General features: G+C 37.6%; 1 protein-coding gene across 1 annotated transcript in view; it reads left to right on the forward strand.

Moving 5' to 3' along the window:
- The window catches only part of SLC9A9 (solute carrier family 9 member A9), a 559,615-nt gene that overhangs the window by 174,585 nt on the left and 365,389 nt on the right, over positions 1-19,641 (forward strand). The gene's annotated exons all lie outside the window — the stretch shown is intronic.

The following is a 19,641-nucleotide window of genomic DNA, read 5'->3' on the forward strand; positions in this document are numbered from 1 at the left end:
CTGAGCCACCCAGGCACCCCTCATTTCTAGAAATTTATTCTAAGAAGTAACTAAGGGCCTATGTAACAATTTCTCCATGGAGATGAGTGCATTGATTTGAGCAAGAAATTGTACATAAGTTACTAGTTGGTTGAGTAAATTATAACATATTAATATCATGTAATCCTTATGCAGTCATTTGAAAAACGACATAGGGAGAAAAATATATTGATGTGAAAAGATATTCACAATACAGTTTTAAAGAAAGTAAGAAATTTTAAAATGATATATACAGTAAGACCTATTTTAGTTAAAAAATCACAGCCAAATTTGTGTGTCTGTGAGTATATACATATAATTATAACATATTATAAATATAATTTATATATAAAATCAAAGTGTTAGGTGGGATCATAGGTGATTTTCATTTTCCTCTTTTGGCTTATATATATATTTATTGGAAATAGATTAAGCTACTTCTGATCCACTCTGGTCCAAAGAATCCCCCATAAACATACTTAATAATAGGAAATTTTCACTTAAATACAGATTCTAGGGGCACCTGGGTCACTCAGTCAGTTAAGCATCCAACTCTTGATTTCAGCTCAGGCTGTGATCTCAGGGTTGTGAGATCGAGCCCTGCATCAGGCTCTGCACTCAATGGGGAGTCTGCTTGAAGATTCTCTCTCTGTCACCCTTTCTCCCCCCACCTTTACTATTTAAATAAGTAAATCTTTAAAAGAAATAAAACAAATACAGATTCTATAAAGGTTTAAGTCCAGAATTTTCTCTACCCATGAAAGAGCAGAAAGAGTATGTTGAGTGTTCTCGGCCATTTATCTGCAAAACAGAAATATTGCCAATATTGTACTGAGAGACCTACTTGTGAAATAATTCCACAATGTACAAATGCCTCCAGATTTTCTTAAAGATAAAATAAGAACCCCATTAAACAGCTGGCTCTTGGATGACAATAAATACACACTAGGTGCCTTTGTTACCTCATAAGCAAATGCTTCTAAGGAAATTCAATGTAGATCATTAAAAAGGAGGGAGAAATAGAGCGCTAATATTCTTTTTTTAAATAAGAGTGTTATGCTGCTTAGAGGTTCTTACTAGAAAATGTCATTTAAAGTGTGATGCTGGTAAACGCTTGGCACTTAGAGTGAATGACATTTTGAAAGACCACACTTTTTATATTTCATGCATCTTAAGCAAAATTTAACATGGAAGTTAATGGGATGGCTGTGAGACTCAAAGAACCATGTGACTAAGGAAACTCGAGACATCTATCATCCATTCATTCAACAAAAATATACTGAGGATCTATATCTACCAGACATTACGCTGAGCATTGATGATATAAATGGATAGGTACAGTCACCCCTCCCTGCCTTCAACAGCTCCTCACTAAAATAGGCAAACAATAGCTTGTAGCTATTTAATTTAATATGTGCACAAACCTTTCTCTAAAAATCATCCCAGAAAGCAGTTGTGTAGGGCTGGTTATAAATATATATCACTAAAGAAATTCATTATTTCTCTTGGTACCATCATCTCTAAATAAATTGCAAGCTCCTTGAAGGCAAGTTCCACCTTTCTCCATCCCCCACAACACACAGCTAATTATTTGGAAGGTTCTTAAATAATTACTGAAGGCACAAGTTAGTATACCTTTTCAGATGAAGGTAGAGACATTTTACTAATCCTCTCATTAAAATCTGTTCCAGAGGATGGATACTTAATATTCTTTATACTGCTTCTTCTGAATATTTGAAAAGCTTGTTCATTATCTTCATTAGGTCAACTTCCTCTCCCATTTGACCCATAGTTGTAAACACAGAGGTGATAAGGTGTCTCCTTTTGATGAGAATAAACCAAAACTGTTATCACAGCCATAAAGTATATTTCTTATGAATCTGCTTAACTTAAAAACAAGTTTCTTATATCTTGACACATCTTTCTGAAGGTAATTCACTTTATTTGCCTTGGAAACTGATCATCAGCATGAAACCATTTATTTTGATGCCTGTCTAGATACTGCTGTGATATATAATTAAAAAAAAAAAAAAGTTAAGGCCTTTTTGCTTAAGAACTTCTCCTGGCAGTCAATTCCATGCCGACTTCATTTTTTGGACACCAGGTGGCATCACCTAGCAGGAATGGGTAGGCCCACACCCCTGCCTGCTCCTGTGCTGTTTGTTTTTTCTTATTCCTGATGCCTGGTTCCTGTCTCCTGGCTATGACTCTGGCATCTCCCTACCCTAGCTCTCAATGTCCCTGTTCAGATTGCTGGGAAGTGACCTTGGCTTATCCTGTGACTCTGTTCCTTGTCTCTTGGATTAGATAGGGTGATCACTCACTGCTTCTCCAGAAATCAGCCTCATGACTTAGAATTCCTCTGCTCCATGTCAAGCCATGCATGACAAATTGATCTACCAAAAATAAACAAATAAGTGAAACCCATATTGATGCTGTCTTAATTCCATTGTACTTTAATTCATTGGTGTATTAGTCAGATGTAAGTGACAGAACCCCAATTCAAATTAGCTTAGGCAAAAAGAATTCATTGGCCTCTTTAGCAGGGGCAACTCTGGGCAAGCCAGGATTCAGGGATTCAAACATGTCTATTTTTCTTTTCTATTGTCTATTCTTTCCTTTTTCTTTCTTGGTTCTGATTTCCTCTTAGTGCCAGCCTCACTCTTTCCTAGTATAAATACATGACTTATTCTAACAAGCAGAAGAGGGTGGCTATGGCATCTCCAGGCTTATATTGTTCTATCTCAAAGTAACACTTCACACTCCCAATATTTGCATGTCAGACACAGAGAAGGATTCGGATTGGCTCTGCTTATATCAGAAGATCGCCCCTAGGCCAATCACATTGTATTTCAAGGGAATTAAACATGATGATTGGCCAGATCTGAATCATTTCCCCATCTCTGTGGCCAGTGGCATGGAATCTATAATTAGAAGAAAGTGACTGGAGGGCAAGTATATGGGCATCCCAGAATAGTAACTATGGTATTTCATGAAAATAAAATATTCAGAACATGGTGGATTAAAATGAAGCAGATAGGCCATATGCCATTATAAACTGAAAGAAATGCTTTGTTTAAAAAGGCAAAAAATTCCTTTCTAAGTGTAGAGTTGATTTTGAAGAAAGAAAAGGAAATTCCCAGGTGTGGGAAACAAGAGAGAAATCACTTACTGTGAGAAGCTGCCATTGTCAGTGGCCATAGGATTTTGTGTAGGATATAGACCCAGAGGTTTTGGAGTTGGAGTCTTATTTCCATGTGGAAATCATGGAAGTCAAACCTTTTTGAATATAGCCTGGAGTCCAAGGTGCTCCCTCAGTCACATAAACTCTGTTCAACAGCCTTAAGGAATCGTGAGGAAGCTTGCCATCTATATGGAATTTGAATCAAAATCCCTGATCTTGCAGTTGTGACAGAGGAAATAGAAGCCAATAAATTAATATAAAAGTTTTCAGTACTATTGAAATACCTGCCCCAGCCTCATTTCTCTTTCCTTATTTACAAATGTGCTAAACTGCTTTGAACTGAGACTTTCTTAACCCAGGCACATGGAAATCCCACAGAAAAAAAACCCATAATTTTTCCTGAAAATGAGTTCACAGTAAAAGTTTACAGGCCACAAAGGGAAAAAAATCCACCATGAAGAAAAGCCAGGCGATAAACAGAAAAGTAAATCAGAAGAACAAGGACCCTAAAGAACTAAACAAAAATTACAAAAATCTGAGAACAATTATAAAATGGGCATATTAAAAATGACTGAAGAGGTAAATGGAGAAGTAAGGAAAATATGAAAGGATAGTAAAATAAGAAACAAAAAACTTCTCAGAAAGAAAAATGTGGATATTGGCTTTAAAAACTGAATGACAAAAATGTCATATTAGATCCAGCTGGTGACCCAAAAGATAAAGTTAGCCAATGACCCAGAATTCAGTACAGATTAAAAAAATATAAAAAGTTGTCTAAGAGACATGGAGGATATAGCATGAAACATTTCAGAATATAGCAATAAGAATTTCAAAAGGAGACACTAAAGAGAATCAATTTGTGACAATATTTAATGAGATAACGGATGATAATTTTTCAGAATTGAAGAAATTAAAACATTGCATTATATCCAGAGTTGGATAAATTAAAACTCATTCACACACAAATATGTTGCAATGAAACATGAGATCATCAAAGACAAAATGGAAATTTTAAAAGCAAACAGAGAGGAAAGATGGATTACTTACAGCGGAAAACCACTTAGATGGCATCAGTTTTCTCACTAATGATAAGAGCTACCAGAGGACAGTGGAATAGTAAGTACAAATTATAAAGGGCAAATAACCAAAAACCTAAATTCAAAAATCAACTGAGATATCATTCAAGGGTAAGAATGAAATAAGATATGTTCAGGTAGACAGAATTTACCACTTATGGATAATCAGTGATAGAAACAGGAAACTGAACTCAGAAAGAAGGACACAAGGAGTAGTGAGCAAAAAAATTGAAACAATCATAAATTTAATAAGGAATGACTGTGACAATAAAAATAATGATTATTAGTGGAGAAGGGTAAAATAAGGTGACCCAAGCACTCTATTATCCTCTACAATATTCAAAGACAGTGGACACTAAATGATGGAGGAGAGATGATGTTATGTAGAGAAAGTGGAGATGGCAAAAAACATGTTTATTAACATAATCCAGTTTGCACTCAAGTAGCCAAGTTCTTCAGAATGTTCTCAAAATGGTGTAAAAGAGTCTGACAACAGATTTCAATTTGGATTAGAAATGTTGAAATCAATTCATAGGTAGTATGAAATTCTGGATAGTCTTCAATAATTTCAAACTCTGCAGAGAATTCCTATATTTTAGGAGGCTGGTGAAGTATCTGCCCCGGAGTCCCTCTATTTTTCGAGATTTTAGGCTCTCGCCTTAGTAGCTGTAGTGTTTCCAGTTGTGGAACTCATCATATTCTCTCTAGAGGCTGTCTTTCATCTTTCCCGTTGTCTTCCTAGTTTCTCTTACTCTCTATTCTGCTTAGCTCCTGTTCTCTTATTGTCAGATTTATGATCTACACTAGGATGTCATCTGTTCAGTTCTCTCCAATTCCTTGGAAGCAGTTACCTCCATGGGTGGACAGCAGGGGACATTTTCTGCCATACCAGTTGTTGATATGCTGTAAGATGTAGATGTCTTAAAAATTGTCCTTTATGTACACAAGTAACTTTGAACTGATATTCTAGGCAACTAACCAGTTTTGAGAAAAAGTTGAAAAGTTATCTCTGTCTTCTGCTATATTCTGTCACTAAGTCATAAGAAGCTCCTTAATCATTTTAGCCTCTGTTTGAAATTTTAGCTTTCCACATTGAAAGGTTTGGTGATGTTCTCTAGTCTGAGCCCAGGATGACCAGCCATGTAGTAAGAAAGTGACTTGTACTAAGCAAATTACATCTGAGGCAGAAGTGGACACCAGGATGCTGACATAATAAACACCAAGAAATGACTGACCCAATGACCAGAATATAGATCTGGCATGATCAGCTCATTTTGTTTCCATGGTCAAGCTACTTAGGAAACAGAATCATGATCAGCATCTACTTTAGCAATTCACCATGGGAAAATACTCTCACTGGAATCTCAAGTACCCCAAAGATCATATGGTAAAAGCAGTCTTTCCTATAGGCAAACCTGCATATAAAGGCAAATAATATCCAGCGGGTTGTATGGTGAGCATGGGGACAGGTGACTGATAGATTGATGACAACTGTTTATCTGCATCCTTCACACAAAAGGTATTTTTTTTCTGATGGACCTTTAAATTTTGAAATGCTTGGCAACTACCCCCAAATCCATACCAACATTTAGGATAACTTAAAACTACTCATAGTTTGTTAGGATAACTAAAAATTTCTCTCTCCCCTTTACATAAAGCTGGAATGGTCACTTGCAGTGTTTGATTGTGTGATTCTTCTAAATTCTCCCGTGACTAATCAATCCTTCTACTGATTGATACATTGTATTTTTGTCACCGTATATGAATACCATTCATCTCTATCCTAATGTCCTTTAATATCTGGTGGGGGGATTGATAGTGATTGCCTCTTCTTCTCTATGTTGTGATCAGTGGCATACATTCCCAGGACAGTGGCCTAGCGACAGGGAATAGTTCATAACTAGATATCAGGCCCATCTGTGAGAAGCCAGCTATGAGAAGAACCAATTAGGACTTTAGCCTCATGAGAGGGTAGATTTCAAGGCTGTTAAACTGGCTTCTATTAATAACATGATCTAAAACACTACACATTAAACTTTTGGAGAGGGAGTCATAAACTTCCTTTAGTGACTGAAGAAACCTATGGCTTGCACCTAAGGGGCTACAGGGAAGTGCGTCTAAACAAAAAGATAAAACTATAGTTTCAGGAGCTCTGGGTTAATATTTTTTTTGTCCTAAGGCATATTTTCTCTCTAACGTGTTTAAGCCTGACTTCATTATGAACAACTGAGACAATACCTTTTATTTCAGGTGATCAACTCTGAATTTTTTCCTAAAAAAATTTTTCCAGGGAACAAGGGACCAAATCAATATGCAATCATAATTTTGGTCTAAATTAAATGTATTCTCTTGGCCTGAAGAATATAATCTGTTTATATTACTTGGCACCATAATGAATTTACATGGCAGGCTTATTGCAAGTTTTATGTGGGCTCTGCCTTACTGGAGCATGTAATGCTTAGGGAATCTGATTAAAACTTTGGGAAGCAGCAGCTGTTCAGCTATAGACGGTGAACTCAGGGCCCATTTTTCAGAGCCTGACTGCAAGGCCTGACACACTCACCAGCTATTGGGTGATATATGAACTGTCTTTGAATGCCCAGCTCCTGTGTTAATAGCTTTAAAATATCGGTTGTTTATGAGAAAGAAGTTGGGAGCTCTTATCAATTTTCCTGACCCAGAGGTCCTCAAATACATCATTTTTTTTTTCATTGCCAGAATGACAGGCAGTGCTGAAGGGAAAAGGAAGAAATTTTTTCACCATTTAGTTTGTTCTTCATGGGTTAACAGCAAGAGTTTCTCATTTCAAAAGATAGTGCAATGAGTGCCAGTGAAATTACACACATAAAAGCCAAACTACATACTTTCTGGCATCATTCTGTAGTGTCAGAATCATAATATAGTTAAATCTGATTTTTCTAAAGATGCTTATTAATTCAAATTGGACATATGGAAGTCAAATTCTGAAGCCTGTGCCAAATGGATTACTACCAGAATGGCAGTTAAATGGTCAAATTCGATTTAAAGTTCAACCCTAATATGTTGGGAAATTTATCTTTTTTTATCTTTAACCCCATCCCTATCTTCACCTGCCTGCTTTGTCTTTACAGACATTAGAATATCTTCTAAGTGGGTGAGTTCTTAATTATGTGACTGTTGACCATTTAGATTTTTAGGCATTATCTATTGTTCTTATAGCAGTCTACTTTTAGCCTTTTCATTAGCATGTTTATAAGAAAAAGTTATGAAAAGTAGAAAAATATATACATGTATGCATTCAATTTTCTTTTTATTAGTAATTCTGGTAAAGGTTTTGTTGGAAAAAATTTTAATCTAGAACATACCTCATGTGTGGATAGTGTGTTTTACTTTTCCATGGAGAAGTGAAGGCTGGTCTGGGAGTCTAGATGATGACTCTTTCATTTACTAACTTTAAACCATTGAGCAAGTCAGTCACCCTCTTCAAGTCTGCTTTCTGATTTCATCAAGATAGCAGTTTTAGTATACATATCTGTCCTAATCATAAAAAATATAAATCTGTTGGAGCACCTGGGTGGCTTAGTCAGTTAAGCAGCTGCCTTTGGCTCAGGCCATGATCTCAGTGTCCTGGGATCAAGCTCCATATCAGGCTCCCTGCTCAGTAGGGAGCCTGCTTCTTCCTCTCCACTGCTTGTGCTCTCTCCCGCGCGTGCACACACTCTCTCTCTCTCTCAAATAAATAAATAAGATCTTTTAAATTTTTTTAAATTAAAAAAAAATTCTTAATCTCAGGAAACAAACTGAGGGTTGCTGGAGTGGTGGGGGGTGGGAGGGATGGGGTGGCTGGGTGATAGACATTGGGGAGGGTATGTGCTATGGTGAGCGCTGTGAATTGTGTAAGACTGTTGAATCACAGACCTGTACCTCTGAAACAAATAATACATTATATGTTAAAAAAAAAAAGAAGAAGAAGAAGATAGCAGGAAGGGAAAAATGAAGGGGGCGGAAATCAGAGGGGGGGACAAACCATGAGAGACTACAGACTCTGAGAAACAGACTGAGGGTTCTAGAGGGGAGGGGGTGGGGGGATGGGTTAGCCTAGTGATGGGTATTAAAGAGGGCATGTACAGCATGGAGCACTGGATGTTATACACAAACAATGAATCATGGAACACTACATCAAAAACTAATGATGTAATGTATGGTGATTTATATATATATATATATATATGTTGGGATTTTAGAAGTGAGATTGCACTGAAAACATAAATTATGAAAGTGGATAAGACCAATGTTGTGAGGAAACAAAACTGTAGAAAACCAAAGCCTAAAACATGTTAATTATTTACTAAGATGGATACAAAAGACTATTTATATCCATAAAACAGGGATGAGTTGAAACTTAAAAAGTAGAAATTGAAAATAAGAAAATCAAAACAAAATTTTCAATAGGAGAAATGATAGGATATGATGAGCTGATATGATTGTTTACTTAAAAATATAAGAGACTTGGGGCACCTGGGTTGCTCAGTGCATTAAGCATCTGACTCTTGGTGTCAGCTCAAGTCCTGATCTCATGACTCATGGGACTGAGCCCCGCACTGCAGGCTCCATGCTCAGTAGGAGTCTGCTTGGATATTCTCTCCCTCTGCCCCTTCCCTCCCTCTCTCTCTTTCTCTCTCTCTCAGATGAACAAATAAATCTTTAAAAAAAAATAAAAGAGACTCAAGTGGCAAAATATTAGAGAGCTCAGAAATTTGGCTAGACAGAAGATGAACACACAAAAATCAATAGCTTTCTGGACTCCAGCAACAACTGATGATAAAATGTAATGGGAAAATTATTTTGTTCACAATAGCATTTTAAAATCTTAAGTCATTAGAATAGCCCTAAATAATAAACCTGTGAGATATTTGAGAAGACTAGTCATAACTTTAGTGAAGGACAAAAAAGACCACCTCAATAAATGAGGGGACCTGCTATGAAATAGGATGGGAAGATTCAATATTATTAAGTCGTCAACTCTCCCCCCAAGTAATCTATAGCTTCAGTATAATCTCCCTCCTAAAATCCCAACAGATATTTTTAGATTGTTTCTAAAGTTCACATGGAGCTTCTGCTTAAGATTTTACTAGCCTCCCTCAAAACAAATTAAAATTATGAAAAACATTGAAAAATAGAAACTTTTTATAGCCCATGAAACGGAAATAGCCACAGTTCCAAACCATAAACTCTGAAAGATTTAAGTATGAAGTATTGCTGTCAATAATGTGAAATCTTGAACAAGAAATGGAAATATGCCCAGCCAAGTTGGTTTCTCTCAGACCTGACAGCAGATCACTTACTGAAAGGACCAACCAATATTCCGTTGTTTAGAGAACAGATAAGATCAGGTAAGTGGGCCAAGGGTGAAATGGGGGAAATAGTCTGACCTTTCAAAATGAAAGATGAGTAGAAATCATGCTGACTCACATTCTAGTTTTCTAGCTAGGACACTGCAGAGGCTATCTGCACTGGGGGTGGGTGGTGGGGGGGGGCAGCAATTTCCAAATCAAAACATAATTCATTTGCAACTTATGGGTCTTTTCTCTATGCCACCTCAATTTGAATGCTATGGACTGCAAAAAGATGTATTCCCAGCAGAAAGGAAATAGATTTGGTGACAGATGCTTAAGACAAATAACTTGTGGCAGTTTTAAAACATGGCCCTCAAATTCTTTGACATTCCTCTCATAGAGAGAATGAAGTCTTTGTTCCCTCCCCCTTAGATCTACAGAAGGCAGAGGAAGAGATGCTGTGCCAGTTTCTAAGCCTAGGCCTTAAGAAACCAGCAGCTTCCACTTCCTGTCCCTTGGGACACTCCCTCTTGTGAGATGGTTAAGCTGGTCTGTGGAGAATACTACCTGGGGAGGGAATGATAGCCAGCAAGACTTCCCAGACACATGGGTGATCCATCCTTGAAGCTGACCCTCCAATCCCATTCCAGCTGCCCCAGCTGATACCAGGTGCCACAGAAATGAGCTGAACCTACGGAGCTCTGACCAATTTGCACATTTGCAAACAAAATAACTGATTATTGGTTTAAACCACTAAGTTTTGGGGTGATGTTATGCAACAATAGATAAACAGAACAAAATCCAAATTAAAACTTCAGTCAGCCTCAGCTTATTCAACTTTATTTCATCCCTTATCTTGTATCCCTGTACTATTCTTTGATAAATAGCCAGTCTCTTTTAAAGATGAGTAATAATCAAAAAGGAGGGCAGGGAACACGTTCATCAAAACTGCAAAATATTTTTTTTAGATTTAAGCCAAAGAAGAGCCCATAATCCCCAAATAAATTTATCAAAGAATTACAGAAAAGTTTAGACAAAAGAATTCTCCATTATCATGAAGGCCAATATAGATTCTATCTATATCATCTATATATCTATATCTATATCTATGTATCTATAATTCAGGATTTCAAAAAAGAGATAAAATAATGAAGGGAGATTAAAAGTGTGCTGGCAAGAGCTCAGGAGAAAAGCTGGAGAGATAAATAAAACCACTAAAGATATAAAAGACACTTTACAAGCAATAAAAATAGAATGAACTCTGAAAACACTGTCAGAGACTTAAAAAACAGACTTGAAATAAAACAAAACAAAGTAAAATAGAACAAAGATGTAATAATGACTATAAAGAATATTATAGAAAAGGATGGCAGACATCTGGGTGTTTTTGAAGAAAACACATGGAAAATATTTTAAAACATAAAACAGTATTCCCCTGAAATGATATAATATGTGGATTGAAAGATGTAAAGAACTCACTGGATGCCAGAAAATTTTTATTTGGAATCATCAACACCATGAGATTATCTGGCAGACTTAATGATTTTCAAGTTTAAAGAAAGAATTATGGGGACATCTAGGCAGAAAATCCAAGTCACTTACAAGAGCAGAAATAGTCAGGTTGGCCTTGGACTTGACCACGATGACATACAATTTCAGAAGATGGAAAAGCAGCACATTTTCACTTATGAGGGAAAGAATGTGAAACCCAAGCCAAATTGTCCTTCCCATATAAAGGCAACAGATTGGATGTTTTAATAAATAGTGTGGGGCAATGAGCTATTCTTTTGGGAGAAAAAGTTAAATGTCTAATTCACATCATTCCTAGAAAGAAACTCTACATTGGTTTCAGAGCTGAATGTAAAGAAAAAACTATGAAGATATTAGGAGCCATTTCTATAATTTTGGAATGTTAATGGTCTTCCTAAATAAAATTCAAAATTTAAAAACAATAAAGTAAAAAATTAACCAACTTAACTACACAGAATTTTAAAAGGTAAGTAACAGCAGAAATAGAAAACAAATGATAAACTAGAAAAAATAATTACAACATTTTTTACAATTACCATTTTAAATACACAAATAACTACAAATCAATGTGAAAAAGAAAATACAATAGAAAATTGGATAAAAATATGAATAAATAGGGACGCCTGGGTGACTCAGTCATTAAGCGTCTGCCTTTGGCTCAGGTCATGATCTCAGGGTCCTGGAATCGAGTCCCACGTCGGGTTCCCTGTTCCACAGGGAGCCTGCTTCTCCCTCTCCCTCTCCCCCTGCCTCTGCCCCTGCTCCTGTGCTCTCTCTTGCTATCTCTGTCACTATCTGTCTCTCTCTATCAAATAAATAAATAAAATCTTTAAAAAAATATGAATAAATAATTTATAGATCTCTCTGTATGCGTGTGTATTTAAGTATACATATACAAAATACATACAGTCAAGTAAAATGATGTTTACTTACAAACAGGAAAATGCAAATTAAAATGAGACATTTTTCATCCATCCAATTAGCAAGATTTAAATTTTATTCATATTTAGATCAATGTTGGCAAGAATGAAGAAAATCAAGCATTCTTACACACTTTTTGTCACTATCACCCAAAACTTTAAATGTACCCAGTAAAACTACTTCTCGTGTTATGTAGATGAAGATACCTATACAGTGTATCAGTGGAATGACAACAAAAATGTGAATAGCCAGAATGTCTACTGAGAGGGAAGAGATTAAATATATTGTACTCGATATAAACTAGGGGAAACTTTGGAGCCTTTAAAAAGTAGATGACATAGAAAAATCTCTAAGACATTTTAAGTTACAAAATAATGTTTCTGAAAAATACATATTGTATACTAGCATTTACGCAAAAAATAACATTTGTATATAAATGCATATAAATGTAAGGGAATGTCTTTTGCATTTTGCTCTATATACTTTTCCATTGCCTTAATCTTTAATGCAGATAGTGTATTTTTGTTTTACTTCTGTAATAAAAATGATTTAAGTACTAAATGCCTTCTTAATAGAAATAAAAGTATCTCCTCTGCTTACCTGAGAGAGGTTTTAAGTTGCGTTTACTGTTATGTTCTGGCCTTCTATTGTTAGTAGGTCTCCATCTAATGAACGAATGAATAGATATGCAGTGAGGATCCCAAGGGAGGATGCTTGTAAAAGGCATATATAAGCACAAGTATTTATGTCACAGCAAAACCTGATTTTATTTTTTTTAATTTATTAATAAATTGATTTTTTATGTAGTGTTCCATGATTCATCATTTGCATATAATACCCAGTGCTCCATGCGATACATGCCCTTCTTAATACCCATCACCAGGCTAGCCCATCCCCCCACCCCCCTCTAAAACCCTCAGTTTGTTTCTCAGAGTCCATAGTCTCTCATGATTCATCTCCCCCTCCGATTCCCCCCCTTCATTAGTGCTCACCATAGCACATACCCTCCCCAGTGTCTATCACCTAGCCACCCCATCCCTCCCACCCCCCTCCACTCCAGCAACCCTCAGTTTGTTTCCTGAGATTAAGAATTCCTCATATCAGAAAGGGGAACCCTCCTACACTGTTGGTGGGAATGCAAGCTGGTGCAGCCACTCTGGAAAACAGTATGGAGGTTCCTCAAAAAGTTGAAAATAGAGCTACCATATGATCCAGCAATTGCACTACTGGGTATTTACCCCAAAGATACAAAAGTAGGGATCCGAAAGGGTACGTGCACCCCGATGTTTATAGCAGCAATGTCCACAATAGCCAAACTGTGGAAAGAGCCAAGATGTCCATTGACAGATGAATGGATAAAGAAGAAGTGGTATATATATACAATGGAATATTATGCAGCCATCAAAAGGAATAAGATCTTGCCATTTGCAACAACGTGGATGGAACTGGAGGGTATTATGCTGAGCGAAATAAGTCAAAAAGAGAAAGATATGTATCATATGACCTCACTGATATGAGGAATTCTTAATCGCAGGAAACAAACTGAGGGTTGCTGGAGTGGGGGTGGGGTGGGAGGGATGGGGTGGCTAGGTGATAGACACTGGGGAGGGTATGTGCTCTGGTAAGCGCTGTGAATTGTGCAAGACTGTTGAATCTCAGATCTGTACCTCTGAAACAAATAATGCAATATATGTTAAGAAAAAAAAAAGAAGAAGAAGATAGCAGGAGGGGAAGAATGAAGCAGGGGAAATCAGAGGGGGAGACGAACCATGAGAGATGATGGACTCTGAAAAACAAACTGAGGGTTCTAGAGGGGAGGGGGGTGGGAGGATGGGTTAGCCTGGTGATGGGTATTAAAAAGGACACATTCTGCATGGAGCACTGGGTGTTATGCACAAACAATGAATCATGGAACACTACATCTAAAACTAATGATGTAATGTATGGTGATTAACATAACAATAAAAAAACTTTTAAAAAAAGAATTCCTCGTATCAGTGAGATCATATGATACTTGTCGTTCTCTGATTGACTTATTTCGCTTAGCATAATACCCTCTAGTTCCATCCAAGTCGCAAAACCTGATTTTAAATTATGAGAGTAGATCTTAGGAATGTGTGTGTCTCTGATGCTAGTAATTGATTGAAAATTGAAATCTTTGTCCAACCAACCAGCTGCTTGACTGATAATTTAGAGACTTGATTCACTGTTTCAGAACAGAATAGACCCAACCAGACCTGATAAAGCCCTAATACCCCTGCTCAGAGTTGTGTCCAGATTTGTGGAAGAGTTGCACCAGGCTCCCAAACCATGGGGACAACTTATCAAACCAGCTAAATATAAGATATATATTACCCAATATGTGGACTTCCAAAAATACAAATGAAATTTTCTTCTACCTTCAAACAAAAGCCCCAATTTGCCATTTAGATTATTTTTTATTTGAAGTTCCAAATTCCTAATCATATAATATTTTTTAAGAGGTATTAAATGTATGTACCATGTACTTGACTCAGGAAAATACATTTACAAAAGTTACAAGTTATTGCTATTGGTGGGGAGGGAACAGGGGAGTTCTAACTACTTTGGGAGCTAGGCAGGTAATATAAATTTGTGATAGACCAGGACACAAGACAATAAGAAATGGTGGGACCAGTGGCTAAGTGGAGGGTGCATGCCCTCCAAAAGTACTTTAGGTTCAATTTTAATTTTAAACAGTGTGATGGCCAAATATAACTGAAGGCAGCTGGTTTGAGACCCCAAGTTTTTTTTGTTTTTTTTTTTTTACCATTATTATTGTATTTAGTGGGTTTTTTTTATTCTTATGTTAATCCCCATATATTACATCATTAGTTTTAGATGTAGTGTTCCATGATTCATTGTGCATAACACCCAGTGCTCCATGCAGAATGTGCCCTCCTCAATACCCATCACCAGGCCAACCCATCCTCCCACCCCCCTCCCCTCTAGAACCCTCAGTTTGTTTTTCAGAGTCCATCGTCTCTCGTGCTTCGTATACCCCTCCGATTTCCCCTGCTTCATTCTTCCCCTCCTGCTACCTTCTTCTTCTTTTTTTTTTTTCTTAACATATATTGCATTATTTGTTTCAGAGGTACAGATCTGAGATTCAACAGTCTTGCACAATTCACAGCGCTTACCAGAGCACATACCCTCCCCAGTGTCTTATCACCCAGTCACCCCATCCCTCCCACCCCACCCCCACTCCAGCAACCCTCAGTTTGTTTCCTGCAATTAAGAATTCCTCATATCAGTGAGATCATATGATACATGTCTTTCTCTGTTTGACTTATTTCGCTCAACATAATACCCTCCAGTTCCATCCATGTCGTTGCAAATGGCAAGATCTTATTCCTTTTGATGGCTGCATAATATTCCATTGTGTATATATACCACATCTTCTTTATCCATTCATCTGTCAATGGACATCTTGGCTCTTTCCACAGTTTGGCTATTGTGGACATTGCTGCTATAAACATCGGGGTGCACGTACCCTTTCGGATCCCTACTTTTGTATCTTTGGGGTAAATACCCAGTAGTGCAATTGCTGGATCATATGGTAGCTCTATTTTCAACTTTTTGAGGAACCTCCATACTGTTTTCCAGAGTGGCTGCACCAGCTTGCATTCCCACCAATAGTGTAGGAGGGTTCCCCTTTCTCCGCATCCCCGCCAACATCTGTCGTTTCCTGATTTGTTAATTTTAGCCATTCTGACTGGTGTGAGGTGGTATCTCATTGAGGTTTTGATTTGGATTTCCCTGATGCCAAGCAATATTGAGCACTTTTTCATGTGTCTGTTGGCCATTTGGATGTCTTCTTTGGAAAAATGTCTGTTCATGTCTTCTGCCCATTTCTTGATTGGATCATTTGTTCTTTGTATGTTGAGTTTGATGAGTTCTTTATAGATTTTGGATACTAGCCCTTTATCTGATATGTCATTTGCAAATATCTTCTCCCATTCTGTCAGTTGTCTTTTGGTTTTGTTGACTGTTTCCTTTGCTTTGCAAAAGCTTTTTATCTTGATAAAGTCCCAATAGTTCATTTTTGCCCTTGCTTCCCTTGCCTTTGGCAATGTTTCTAGGAAGAAGTTGCTTCGGCTGAGGTCAAAGAGGTTGCTGCCTCTTTAGGCAAAATCCTTTAGGATTTTGATGGACTCCTGTCTCACATTGAGGTCTTTCAACCATTTGGAGTCTATTTTTGTATGTGGTGTAAGGAAATGGTCCAGTTTCATTCTTCTGCATGTGGCTATCCAATTTTCCCAACACCATTTGTTGAAGTGACTGTCTTTGTTCCATTGGACATTCTTTCCTGCTTTGTCAAAGATGAGTTGACCATAGAGTTGAGGGTCCATTTCTGGGCTCTCTATTCTGTTCCTTTGATCTATGTATCTGTTTTTGTGCCAGTACCATGCTGTCTTGATGATGACAGCTTTGTAATAGAGCTGGAAGTCCGGAATTGTGATGCCTCCAGCTTTGCTTTTCTTTTTCAACATTCCTCTGGCTATGCGGGGTCTTTTCTGGTTCCATACAAATTTTAGGATTATTTGTTCCATTTCTTTGGAAAAAGTGGATGGTATTTTGATGGGGATTGCATTGAATGTGTAGATTGCTCTAGGTAGCATTGACATCTTCACAATATTTGTTCTTCCAATCCATGAGCATGGAACGTTTTTCCATTTCTTTGTGTCTTCCTCAATTTCTTTCATGAGTATTCTATAGTTTTCTGAGTACAGATCCTTTGCCTCTTTGGTTAGATTTATTCCTAGGTATCTTATGGTTTTGGGTGCAATTGTAAATGGGATTGACTCCTTAATTTCTCTTTCTTCTGTCTTGTTGGTATATAGGAATGCCACTGATTTCTGTGCATTGATTTTATATCCTGCCACTGGACTGAATTCCTGTATGAGTTCTAGCAGTTTTGGGGTGGAGTCTTTGGGGTTTTCCACATAAAGTATCATATCATCTGCAAAGAGTGAGAGTTTGACTTCTTCTTTGCCAATTCGGAGGCCTTTTATTTCTTTTTGTTGTCTGATTGCTGTGGCTAGGACTTCCAATACTATGTTGAATAGCAGTGGTGATAGTGGACATCCCTGCCGTGTTCCTGACCTTAGGGGGAAAGCTCTCAGTTTTTCCCCATTGAGAATGATATTTGCTGTAGGTTTTTCATAGATGGCTTTTATGATATTGAGGTATGTACCCTCTGTGCCTATACTCTGAAGAGTTTTGATCAAGAAAGGATGCTGTGCTTTGTCAAAAGCTTTTTCTGCATCTATTGAGAGGATCATATGATTCTTGTTCTTTCTTTTATTAATGTATTGTATCACATTGATTGATTTGCAGATGTTGAACCAACCTTGCAGCCCGGGGATAAATCCCACTTGGTCGTGGTGAATAATCCTTTTAATGTACTGCTGGATCCTACTGGCTAGTATTTTGGTGAGAATTTTTGCATCCATGTTCATCAGGGATATTGGTCTGTAATTCTCCTTTTTGATGGGGTCTTTGTCTGGTTTTGGGATCAAGGTAATGCTGGCCTCATAAAATGAGTTTGGAAGTTTTCCTTCCATTTCTATTTTTTGGAACAGTTTCAGAAGAATAGGTATTAATTCTTCTCTGATATTTGGTAGAATTCCCCTGGGAAGCCATCTGGCCCTGGGCTTTTGTTTTTTGGGAGATTTTTGATGACTGCTTCAATTTCCTTAGTGGTTATAGGTCTGTTCAGGTTTTCTATTTCTTCCTGGTTCAGTTTTGGTAGTTGATACATCTCTAGGAATGCATCCATTTCTTCCAGGTTATCGAATTTGCTGGCATATAGTTGCTCATAATATGTTCTTATAATTGTATTTCTTTGGTGTTGGTTGTGATCTCTCCTCTTTCATTCATGATTTTGTTGATTTGGGTCATTTCTCTTTTCTTTTTGATAAGTCTGGCCAGGGGTTTATCAATCTTGTTAATTCTTTCAAAGAACCAGCTCCTAGTTTCGTTGATCTGTTCTACTGTTCTTTTGGTTTCTATTTCATTGATTTCTTCTCTGATCTTTATTATTTCTCTTCTCCTGCTGGGTTTAGGCTTTCTTTGCTGTTCTTTCTCCAGCTCCTTTAGGTGTAGGGTTAGGTTGTGTACTTGAGACCTTTCTTGCTTCTTGAGAAAGGCTTGTATTGCTATATACTTTCCTCTTAGGACTGCCTTTGCTGTATCCCAAAGATTTTGAATAGTTGTGTTTTCATTTCCATTGGTTTCCATGAATTTTTTTAATTCTTCTTTAATTTCCTGGTTGACCCATTCATTCTTCATTAGGATGCTCTTTAGCCTCCATGTATTTGAGTTCTTTCCAACTTTCCTCTTGTGATTGAGTTCTAGTTTCAAAGCATTGTGGTCTGAAAATAGGCAGGGAATGATCCCAATCTTTTGGTACCGGTTTAGACCTGATTTATGACCTAGGATGTGATCTATTCTGGAGAATGTTCTATGGGGACTAGAGAAGAATGTGTATTCCGTTGCTTTGGGGTGGAATGTTCTGAATATGTCTGTGAAGTCCATTTGGTCCAGTGTGTCATTTAAAGTCTTTATTTCCTTGTTGATCTTTTGCTTAGATGATCTGTCCATTTCAGTGAGGGGGGGTGTTAAAGTCCCCCACTATTATTGTATTGTTGTCAATGTGTTTCTTTGCTTTTGTTATTAATTGCCTTATATAATTGGCTGCTCCCATGGTAGGGGCATAGATATTTACAATTGTTAGGTCTTCTTGTTGGAGACCCTTTAAGTAGGATATAATGTCCTTCCTCATCTCTTATTACAGTCTTTGGTTTAAAATCTAATTTGTCTGATATAAGGATTGCCACCCCAGCTTTCTTTTGGTGTCCATTAGCATGGTAAATGGTTTTCCACCCCCTCACTTTCAATCTGGGGGTGTCTTTGGTTCTAAAATGAGTCTCTTGCAGACAGCATATCGATGGGTCTTGGTTTTTTTTTTTTTTTTAAGATTTTATTTATTTATTTATTTATTTATTTTTAAAGATTTTATTTATTTTTCAACAGAGAGAGAGAGACAGTGAGAGAGGGAACACAAGCAGGGGGAGGGGGAGAGGGAGAAGCAGACTCCCAGCCGAGCAGGGAGCCCGATGCGGGGCTCGATCCCAGGACCCTGGGATCGTGACCTGAGCCGAAGGCAGACGCTTAACGACTGAGCCACCCAGGCGCCCCAAGATTTTATTTATTTATTTATTAGAGAGCAAGCGAGAGAGAAACAGCATGAGAGAGGAGAGGGTCAGAGGGAGAAGCAGGCTCCCCACTGAGCTGGGAGCCCGATGTGGGACTCAATCCCAGAACCCTGGGATCATGACCTGAGCTGAAGGCAGTTGCTCAACCAACTGAGCCACCCGGGCGCCCGTGGGTCTTGTTTTTTAATCCAGTCTGATAGCCTGTGTCTTTTGATTGGGGCATTTAGCCCATTTACATTCAGGGTAACTATTGAAAGATAGGAATTTAGTGCCATTGTATTGCCTTTAAGGTGACTGTTACCGTATATTGTCTGTGTTCCATTCTGGTCTATGTTGCTTTTAGGGTCTCTCTTTGCTTA

This window comes from Mirounga angustirostris, unplaced genomic scaffold, assembly GCF_029215605.1.
Source record: "Mirounga angustirostris isolate CCGP_5_RB_7025 unplaced genomic scaffold, mMirAng1.0.hap1 SCAF_1, whole genome shotgun sequence".
In the NCBI taxonomy this organism is placed as follows: Eukaryota; Metazoa; Chordata; class Mammalia; order Carnivora; family Phocidae; genus Mirounga; species Mirounga angustirostris.